Source organism: Conger conger, chromosome 2, assembly GCF_963514075.1.
Source record: "Conger conger chromosome 2, fConCon1.1, whole genome shotgun sequence".
Classification (NCBI taxonomy): Eukaryota; Metazoa; Chordata; class Actinopteri; order Anguilliformes; family Congridae; genus Conger; species Conger conger.
In genome coordinates, this window is record NC_083761.1 from 113058 (window position 1) to 124331 (window position 11274).

Here is an 11274-nt window from a genome sequence, read left to right on the forward strand (position 1 = left end):
CGTACACGAGTGTGAGGTCAGCACCAGAAAAAATGCTGTCCTGTCTCATTCTCATTTCAGTGGGACTATCATGAACAATCTAATCTTTTAATGCAACTTGAAATGTCCGTTTGATACCAGCCAATATGGCTGTGTTTGTCAGCTCTGCTGCCCTGCCGGGTGTGTGCAGTCTCCTGCTGTCAGGCCCCAGGGGGAGCGGGAAAACCACAGTGCTCAGAGTGGCCTGTCGTAGGTTACACCAGCACCTGGTACAGGTAACATTCCACACACACTATGCACCTGGTACAGGTAACATTCCACACACACTATGCACCTGGTACAGGTAACATTCCACACACACACACCTTCGTGCTAGCTCACTGCAAGCAGACTGCAGTGAGCTAGCGCCTGGCTAACATCGACATGTAGGGGCGGTCTGTAGCGTAGTGGTTAGGGTAAATGACTGGGATACGCAAGGTCGGTGGTTCTAATCCCGGTGTAGCCACAATAAGATCCTCACAGCCGTTGGGCCCTTGAGCAAGGCCCTTAACCCTGCATTGCTCCAGGGGAGGATTGTCTCCTGCTTAGTCTAATCAACTGTACGTCGCTCTGGATAAGAGCGTCTGCCAAATGCCAATAATGTAATGTAATGTAATGTAATGTATTTTATTTTGTAGACACTTTCATCCCAAGCGACCTGCAAAACAGTGCATATCAAGGTCATACAATAAACATACAAACACATTAGATATGGTACAATTCATTTATGATTGGTTGTAAGGCCAAAAACATAAGTCCAGTACAGAAAGACAAAGTAAACATTTCTAGATTATGGTTTAAAATACAAGGTGCTAAAGATAGACAGTGATAATGGATTAGGGGACTCCTGCAATGGAGGTAAGGTGCAGTGTGAAGAGATGGGAGATGGGTCTTTAGACTGCAGTGGAAGATGGGCAGAGAGTGAGCAGTTCTTATGGGGATGGGGAAGCTGTTCCACCCTGAGGAGCTAGGGTGGAGAAGTTCTGCAGTCAGGACCAGAGAGAGCCATTCACACAGCTGGATCACTGGAGCTAGGGTGGAGAATCTCTGCAGTCAAGACATTCACACGGCTAGCAGGATGAGCAAGTTGGCCTGTGGCAGCAGAGCGGAGGGGCTGAGCTCATGTGTAGCAGGTAGGGAGGGGCTGTCCTGTTAGCTGCAGTGTTGGAGTCAGGACTGAATCTGATCCTGGCTGCCTGTAGACTGACTGTAGCAGGGACGTGGCGTTGAAGGTTGAAGGTTGAGTTGGGCAACAGGGTTCTGGATGAGCTGTAGCGGTTGGCTGGCATAGGCTGGCAGTTTTAGGGAGGGAGTAAGTAGGGAGTTGCAGTCGCAGCTGTTCAAAGCAGAAGCTAGCTATCTAGATATCTTCTCAGCTAGCTCTCTGCTAGTGCTCAGCTGAAGCTTCATACTGTTACTTCTCTCTCTCTCTCTCTCAGGGGTTTCTCTTGGGGGACTTGTGTGCATTAGACACTGGCAAAGCTGCCCACAGAAGGGTTCTGGATTTATGGTGAGTTAAGAAGCTGGGGGTGTGAATCTCATGTTGGATTCAGTGTGACTATGTGTGTGGAATGATGGGAGATGGTAATGAAGGTATACTGCTGATTCACGGTTTGGGTTTAGGGTTGGTGTCAGGGTCAGGGTTTGGGTTAGGGTTGGTGTCAGGGTCAGGGTCAGGGTCAGGGTCTGGGTTTGGGTTTAGGGTTGGTGTCAGGGTCAAGGTCAGGGTTTGGGTTCGGGTTGGTATCAGGGTCAGGGTCAGGGTTAGGGTTGGTGTCAGGGTTAGGGTTTGGTACCCACCCACACACACGTCTGCCACCTGATTGGCTGGCTTAGCTGCTCTTTGTTAATATTGGCTCACACTACCGGGTCCAGTGGAGGTATTTATGGAATCCCAAAAATAACATTTAAATTACAATGTTATTATGACAATGCTGTTGTGTTGAGGATTTGACTAGGGAACCCTGTGGATAATAAGTCCCTGGATATAGCAGCAGGCTAATGGAGGAAACCACACTGGCATTAGCATATAGCAGCAGGCTAATGGAGAAAACCACACTGGCGTTAGCATATAGCAGCAGACTAACGGAGGAAACCACACTGGCATTAGCATATAGCAGCAGGCTAATGTATGAAACCACACTGGCATTAGCATAGAGCAGCAGGCTAATGGAGGAAACCTCACTGGCATTAGCATATAGCAGCAGGCTAATGGAGGAATGGTGTAAGAGCCATATGCATTTTAGTCATTTTGGTCACTTTTGCTCTGTTTGTTTGTTTCTTTGTTCTCCCAAAAAAAAAAAAAAGGGCCCTCGTCCTTATCTTTGTTGTACAGGTAGCAATTGAAATTGTACTTCCCTCTAGGGTCTTTCAGCGAACTTATCCCTGGTTATGGGTATGCACTTTGTTGTACATCACTCTGGATAAGAGCGTCTGCCAAATGCCAATAATGTAATGTAATGTAGTCATCCATGCCACCAAGGGGTGCATGTCAATGAGCAGGCTGACTACATGTGGGGTCTTGGAGTATTATGTTTGAGTGCACGTCTTCAACAAAGTACGCCTGTTAGCAGCCAGTAGCGGCAGGTAAAGGACTTTGCCACTACACTTAAGTCAAAAACTCGCTATTAGGACAAAACTCCTTCGTGTGGAGCACCGGAGACGGAGCCAGTTGCTTCATTGGGGAATCAACGGCGTTTGTGGTGGACAAAGGCGACCTGACGGAGAACATCTGACAGCGCCGATCTTCAACCTGCTTGACTGGAGCTGCACCGGAGCGAGCTATTGGAGCCACCGGGACACCAAGCATCAGACATCGGACGTCAGACCTTCTAAGCCGGGGTACGAGCAACGTTGGGGTATGAGCAGCACTGACACATGAATGGCCATTCATTGTAAATTGTGTGCACACGTGACAAACCCAATGCATTCTTAGCGACCGTCTTAAAACAAACTTTGCGCGTTAAGACGTGTTGTTTTGTGGCTGGAAATGAACTATTTGTGGACTTAAATAAGCCACTGACTTCACATAAATATGTCCGAAAATGCGGCGCTTGGCGAACGCACCGCCGAGTCCGACCGGCGTGATGAACCTTCAGTAAAACAGACTGAACCTGGTGTGGTGCAGAGGTATTACAAACGGACCTTGTGAAAAGACATGAGGTTAAATTAACATCCAAAGCGTTAACGGAAAAAATAGACAATTTACAAAAGGAAAGGCTCGCCTGCGCTGTGGTTCAACCTGTCCCGGGGAGAGCCTGTGCCCGTCAGCGGCCGTGTGGTGAAGATAAAGGTGAGATTATGGGATAAGCATGAATTTATGTCTGAATGAATCTGATTTAATGGTGGTGTTGTTTATGGTTGCTTCCCAGACATGCTCTTACGATGCCTGTGTTATTTTCCAGATCAAGAAAATGATCTAAAAGAAATAGTGGACTCTAATCATCAATTTTCCTACTCTAATCTCATTGTATTTGTGTTAAAGAGCAGGATTATAACATAATAGCCTCTGAATGTTTCCTTGAGCAGTGTTTTATGTAAATCAAGGCAGAGCTGTTCAACTGGTTTCTTATCTTTATTTATTTAGATAATTCTGGGGAGTTAGGGCAGTTTCTGATTGCTCTGTGTCTCGACTTCCTGCAGAGACGCAACGAGCCACCTCCCCGCCCGGCGACACAGCTTTCAGAGAGCCAATCACGCACCGCGTCTCCGCCTTTCGCCGCAGAGCTCCACCTGGAGGGGGTCGTGTCTCCGGACTACAACTGCCATGGCGTCTTCGACAGTGTCCTCTCTGACCACTTCCGTACTCCTAGGTTAGGGAAAGCCTTAATGCAGAATGTGCGCCTGACCCCCCGACCCCCCGACCCCCTGACGTGTCTCTATTTTCATCATACTCTTGTCCTTTTCCCTCCAGGTTGGTGCAGCAGGGAGATGTGCTCTGTGTTCCCACAGAGGGACACCCTGAGGTCCTATCCAGCAACACAGAGGGATTCAGAAGGTCTCATGACAAACAACTATCTCTACTTTATTCCCTAACCAATTCCTTTTGTCTGAGGATGCTTCACGCTGTGTGATTTGCAGGTGGCCCATTCTGTGCTGTAGAGTGAAGAAGGTGTGTATCAGCTCTGAAGAGGTCACCGGCTCCGGTCCGATTGGGTTTCTGGCAGATAAAGACCACACCTCTCTGTACATGGTAAGAGTGTTACAGAACACACCTGTCTGTACATGGTAAGATTGTTACAGACCACCTCTCTGTACATGGTAAGAGTGTTACAGACCACCTCTCTGTACATGGTAAGATTGTTACAGACCACCTCTCTGTACATGGTAAGATTGTTACAGACCACCTCTCTGTACATGGTAAGATTGTTACAGACCACCTCTCTGTACATGGTAAAAGTGGTACAGACCACCTCTCTGTACATGGTAAGATTGTTACAGACCACCTCTCTGTACATGGTAAGAGTGTTACAGACCACCTCTCTGTACATGGTAAGAGTGTTACAGACCACCTCTTTGTACATGGTAACAGTGTTACAGACCACCTCTCTGTACATGGTAAGAGTGTTACAGACCACCTCTCTGTACATGGTAAGAGTGTTACAGAACACACCTGTCTGTACATGGTAAAAGTGGTACAGACCACCTCTCTGTACATGGTAAGATTGTTACAGACCACCTCTCTGTACATGGTGAGATTGTTACAGACCACCTCTCTGTACATGGTAAGAGTGTTACAGACCACCTCTCTGTACATGGTAAGATTGTTACAGACCACCTCTCTGTACATGGTAAGATTGTTACAGACCACCTCTCTGTACATGGTAAGATTGTTACAGACCACCTCTCTGTACATGGTAAAAGTGGTACAGACCACCTCTCTGTACATGGTAAGAGTGTTACAGACCACCTCTCTGTACATGGTAAGATTGTTACAGACCACCTCTCTGTACATGGTAACAGTGTTACAGACCACCTCTCTGTACATGGTAAGAGTGTTACAGGCCACCTCTTTGTACATCGAACGGTTCTCTATCAGTCGCCTTCTTGGGTGCCAGCGATTAATGTCCCATTACCCATAGTGCACTGCTGTGAGTGTGGGGGTGGGGATTGGTACAGTTTATGTTGTGACAGCTGACAATGCGTAACATGTATAGCATTGTGGAAAAAAGCATTTCATTGGTTTACTTTATTTTGTCAAACTGATGGCTAATTTAGCTGATGTGATATATGTTGTTTGGGGAGTGTACTGGCTGGTCGTTTGAGGAGTGTACTGGCTGGTCGTTTGAGGAGTGTACTGGCTGGTTGTTTGGGGAGTGTACTGGCTGGTTGTTTGGGGAGTGTACTGGCTGGTTGTTTGGCTGGTTGTTTGAGGAGTGTACTGGCTTGTTGTTTGGGGAGTGTACTGGCTGGTTGTTTGGCTGGTTGTTTGAGGAGTGTACTGGCTGGTTGTTTGGCTGGTTGTTTGGGGAGTGTACTGGCTGGTTGTTTGGCTGGTTGTTTGGGGAGTGTACTGGCTGGTTGTTTGGCTGGTTGTTTGGGGAGTGTACTGGCTGGTTGTTTGGCTGGTTGTTTGGGGAGTGTACTGGCTGGTTGTTTAGCTGGTTGTTTGGGGAGTGTACTGGCTGGTTGTTTGGGGAGTGTACTGGCTGGTTGTTTGAGGAGTGTACTGGCTGGTTGTTTGAGGAGTGTACTGGCTGGTTGTTTGGGGAGTGTACTGGCTGGTTGTTTGGGGAGTGTTCTGGCTCGTTGTTTGGGGAGTTTACCTCACGGTGCCTCATTCAGGGAGACGTGAAGTAAAAGCTGCAGTTGTTCTGAGCTCATCCCCATCCTGCTTATTCACATGCTGTGAATGTGTAGCATGTTAGCTGGGTGTGTTAGGTGTGAGTGTTTGTTTTGTGGTTTTATTTCTTCTGTTCAAGGGGGAGCCGGTGAACAGCCCGGTGCCACATTCCTCTCTGGATGAAGCACTGTCGTTCTGGGCTAGCCTGTCTCCCCCTGGGCTCTCCAACACGGCTGAGTATCTGACTTCCATCCTGCAGCCGTACAGCAGCACGAGGTTAGCACCGCTAATGCTAACATCCATCCACTAACATCCACCTGCTAACATCCACCATGCAGCCGTACACGAGTGTGAGGTCAGCACCAGAAAAAATGCTGTCCTGTCTCATTCTCATTTCAGTGGGACTATCATGAACAATCTAATCTTTTAATGCAACTTGAAATGTCCGTTTGATACCAGCCAATATGGCTGTGTTTGTCAGCTCTGCTGCCCTGCCGGGTGTGTGCAGTCTCCTGCTGTCAGGCCCCAGGGGGAGCGGGAAAACCACAGTGCTCAGAGTGGCCTGTCGTAGGTTACACCAGCACCTGGTACAGGTAACATTCCACACACACTATGCACCTGGTACAGGTAACATTCCACACACACTATGCACCTGGTACAGGTAACATTCCACACACACACACCTTCGTGCTAGCTCACTGCAAGCAGACTGCAGTGAGCTAGCGCCTGGCTAACATCGACATGTAGGGGCGGTCTGTAGCGTAGTGGTTAGGGTAAATGACTGGGATACGCAAGGTCGGTGGTTCTAATCCCGGTGTAGCCACAATAAGATCCTCACAGCCGTTGGGCCCTTGAGCAAGGCCCTTAACCCTGCATTGCTCCAGGGGAGGATTGTCTCCTGCTTAGTCTAATCAACTGTACGTCGCTCTGGATAAGAGCGTCTGCCAAATGCCAATAATGTAATGTAATGTAATGTAATGTATTTTATTTTGTAGACACTTTCATCCCAAGCGACCTGCAAAACAGTGCATATCAAGGTCATACAATAAACATACAAACACATTAGATATGGTACAATTCATTTATGATTGGTTGTAAGGCCAAAAACATAAGTCCAGTACAGAAAGACAAAGTAAACATTTCTAGATTATGGTTTAAAATACAAGGTGCTAAAGATAGACAGTGATAATGGATTAGGGGACTCCTGCAATGGAGGTAAGGTGCAGTGTGAAGAGATGGGAGATGGGTCTTTAGACTGCAGTGGAAGATGGGCAGAGAGTGAGCAGTTCTTATGGGGATGGGGAAGCTGTTCCACCCTGAGGAGCTAGGGTGGAGAAGTTCTGCAGTCAGGACCAGAGAGAGCCATTCACACAGCTGGATCACTGGAGCTAGGGTGGAGAATCTCTGCAGTCAAGACATTCACACGGCTAGCAGGATGAGCAAGTTGGCCTGTGGCAGCAGAGCGGAGGGGCTGAGCTCATGTGTAGCAGGTAGGGAGGGGCTGTCCTGTTAGCTGCAGTGTTGGAGTCAGGACTGAATCTGATCCTGGCTGCCTGTAGACTGACTGTAGCAGGGACGTGGCGTTGAAGGTTGAAGGTTGAGTTGGGCAACAGGGTTCTGGATGAGCTGTAGCGGTTGGCTGGCATAGGCTGGCAGTTTTAGGGAGGGAGTAAGTAGGGAGTTGCAGTCGCAGCTGTTCAAAGCAGAAGCTAGCTATCTAGATATCTTCTCAGCTAGCTCTCTGCTAGTGCTCAGCTGAAGCTTCATACTGTTACTTCTCTCTCTCTCTCTCTCAGGGGTTTCTCTTGGGGGACTTGTGTGCATTAGACACTGGCAAAGCTGCCCACAGAAGGGTTCTGGATTTATGGTGAGTTAAGAAGCTGGGGGTGTGAATCTCATGTTGGATTCAGTGTGACTATGTGTGTGGAATGATGGGAGATGGTAATGAAGGTATACTGCTGATTCACGGTTTGGGTTTAGGGTTGGTGTCAGGGTCAGGGTTTGGGTTAGGGTTGGTGTCAGGGTCAGGGTCAGGGTCAGGGTCTGGGTTTGGGTTTAGGGTTGGTGTCAGGGTCAAGGTCAGGGTTTGGGTTCGGGTTGGTATCAGGGTCAGGGTCAGGGTTAGGGTTGGTGTCAGGGTTAGGGTTTGGTACCCACCCACACACACGTCTGCCACCTGATTGGCTGGCTTAGCTGCTCTTTGTTAATATTGGCTCACACTACCGGGTCCAGTGGAGGTATTTATGGAATCCCAAAAATAACATTTAAATTACAATGTTATTATGACAATGCTGTTGTGTTGAGGATTTGACTAGGGAACCCTGTGGATAATAAGTCCCTGGATATAGCAGCAGGCTAATGGAGGAAACCACACTGGCATTAGCATATAGCAGCAGGCTAATGGAGAAAACCACACTGGCGTTAGCATATAGCAGCAGACTAACGGAGGAAACCACACTGGCATTAGCATATAGCAGCAGGCTAATGTATGAAACCACACTGGCATTAGCATAGAGCAGCAGGCTAATGGAGGAAACCTCACTGGCATTAGCATATAGCAGCAGGCTAATGGAGGAATGGTGTAAGAGCCATATGCATTTTAGTCATTTTGGTCACTTTTGCTCTGTTTGTTTGTTTCTTTGTTCTCCCAAAAAAAAAAAAAAGGGCCCTCGTCCTTATCTTTGTTGTACAGGTAGCAATTGAAATTGTACTTCCCTCTAGGGTCTTTCAGCGAACTTATCCCTGGTTATGGGTATGCACTTTGTTGTACATCACTCTGGATAAGAGCGTCTGCCAAATGCCAATAATGTAATGTAATGTAGTCATCCATGCCACCAAGGGGTGCATGTCAATGAGCAGGCTGACTACATGTGGGGTCTTGGAGTATTATGTTTGAGTGCACGTCTTCAACAAAGTACGCCTGTTAGCAGCCAGTAGCGGCAGGTAAAGGACTTTGCCACTACACTTAAGTCAAAAACTCGCTATTAGGACAAAACTCCTTCGTGTGGAGCACCGGAGACGGAGCCAGTTGCTTCATTGGGGAATCAACGGCGTTTGTGGTGGACAAAGGCGACCTGACGGAGAACATCTGACAGCGCCGATCTTCAACCTGCTTGACTGGAGCTGCACCGGAGCGAGCTATTGGAGCCACCGGGACACCAAGCATCAGACATCGGACGTCAGACCTTCTAAGCCGGGGTACGAGCAACGTTGGGGTATGAGCAGCACTGACACATGAATGGCCATTCATTGTAAATTGTGTGCACACGTGACAAACCCAATGCATTCTTAGCGACCGTCTTAAAACAAACTTTGCGCGTTAAGACGTGTTGTTTTGTGGCTGGAAATGAACTATTTGTGGACTTAAATAAGCCACTGACTTCACATAAATATGTCCGAAAATGCGGCGCTTGGCGAACGCACCGCCGAGTCCGACCGGCGTGATGAACCTTCAGTAAAACAGACTGAACCTGGTGTGGTGCAGAGGTATTACAAACGGACCTTGTGAAAAGACATGAGGTTAAATTAACATCCAAAGCGTTAACGGAAAAAATAGACAATTTACAAAAGGAAAGGCTAAATTAAATAAATTACCTAAACTGAAACAAGCTATTGCTGAACTGATACGTGATAAAGAGCATGTAAATTAGGTTAAATGTGCCTTTGAAAAATACATGGTTTTGTGTGATGAAGCAAACCGGGTGCATGTAACTCTTTTGGGGTATTTGCCTACAGCTGAGGCAACCAAACAGGAAATATGGTACCAAGCTAAAATGTTGAATGTCAATGATTTTATTGCTGTTGTGTCTAAATGGCTGACTGCTGCTCATTCTGGTGACATTAACGTGGAGGAAAAGGAGGATCATGTTAAGGGTGATGACAATGATGAAAAGGAGGTTCAGGTTGAAACTGCTGTTAATGGTGGTAATGGTGAAGAGGAGGTTCATGTTGAACCTCATGACAGTATTTCAAATTTTGAGTCGAGGGTCTCCAGTAAACGGTCAAGCAGAAAATCCACCACCTCTTCTGCATGCATTAAAGCTGCTTTAAGGGAGAAACACGCTTTGGAGGAGCAAGAGCATCTTCTAAGGAGGCGAAAGGAGCAGCTTGAGCTGGACACTGAATTAGCAGCTACTACTGCTAGGCTAGCAGTACTCCAAGCATGTGGCAGCAGTGTTGCATCTAAACAAACGGATGGAATGGAGTCTTACATCAGGAAAGGAGCTAAACCTAAAAGCAAGGCTACATTTCTCAATCCGCATGCCACAGAATATGAGTCCTCACAGCAGCATTTCTCTCTTCATTCAAGACAAGGCAATGCTCAGTCAATGGTGGGAAGACCAATTACATCTGATCATGGTGCAGCTCACTATATTAAGCAGGGTGATCTTAAAGTGGCCTTATCTTAAAGATATTAGGATTCCTCGTATAAATGCTGATGTTGACCTATTAATCGGCACCAATGCCTCCAAGCTAATGGAGCCTTGGGAGGTCATTAATAGCCGTGGTGATGGACCATACGCTGTCAGAACCCTACTGGGATGGGTAATTAATGGTCCATTACAAGGAAACCGAGACAGTGGGTGTGGCTACCCTAAAGTTAATGTTAACAGGACTACTGTCGACAGGATTGAGGAGCTATTGGTCAAGCAATACAACTATGACTTCAATGAGAGAACCTCTACAGATCAAGAGGAGATGTCAAGAGAGGAAATTAAGTTTGTTGAAATCATGAAAAGCTCGGCCCAGCTTCAGGAAGGACACTACAAGTTTAAACTGCCTTTCAAGAAAGGAAAACCAATTCTACCACCAGGACTTTTTGACAAGAGAGATCTTTATGCGAGGAGAAGATGGAAACAAGTCTAGTACATCTCCAATCTCTTTTGGAAAAGATGGATTCATGAGTATCTACCATTATTGCAAAAACGGCAGAAATGGACAAAGAAAAAGAGGAGTTTCATTTCTGGAGACATTGTTATGGTTGTGGATTATACAGCACCACGTGGAGCATGGGTGCTTGGGAGAATAGTGAAGACTTTTCCCGATAAGAAAGGTCTTGTACGTTCAGTTCGTCTTCAAACCAAGACAAATATGATTGAAAGACCTGTGACTAAAATATGTCTGTTATGTGAAGCTACAGATTGTATTTAATGGCTCCTTTAAATTTTGTTTGAGAATTGCTTTGTCTTCTGCCATGCGCAATTAGGGGCTGGTGTGTAAGAGCCATATGCATTTTAGTCATCCATGCCACCAGGGGGTGCATGTCAATGACCAGGCTGACTACAGGTCATGTGGGGTCATGCAAGTTTATATAGGTAATTGTCAGGCAATGCCCAGCTGTTGCTAATAGAGGGAAGCAAACAGTTTTTGACTGTACTCATTTGTGCTCAATTACGCCAGAATAAATCTGTGGCTGTTTATTATGTTTTATTGGTTGCCTGTTACTATTGGAGTAACGGATGAAATGGACGAAT

General features: G+C 46.8%; 1 long non-coding RNA gene across 1 annotated transcript; it reads left to right on the top strand.

The window, feature by feature from the left end:
• Positions 1 to 3247: 3247 nt before the first annotated feature.
• Positions 3248 to 4115, top strand: LOC133121996 (uncharacterized). The gene is made up of 3 exons (XR_009708066.1): positions 3248 to 3310; positions 3661 to 3830; positions 3932 to 4115. It is a non-coding gene; the product is annotated as an uncharacterized LOC133121996 (long non-coding RNA).
• Positions 4116 to 11274: the final 7159 nt, after the last annotated feature.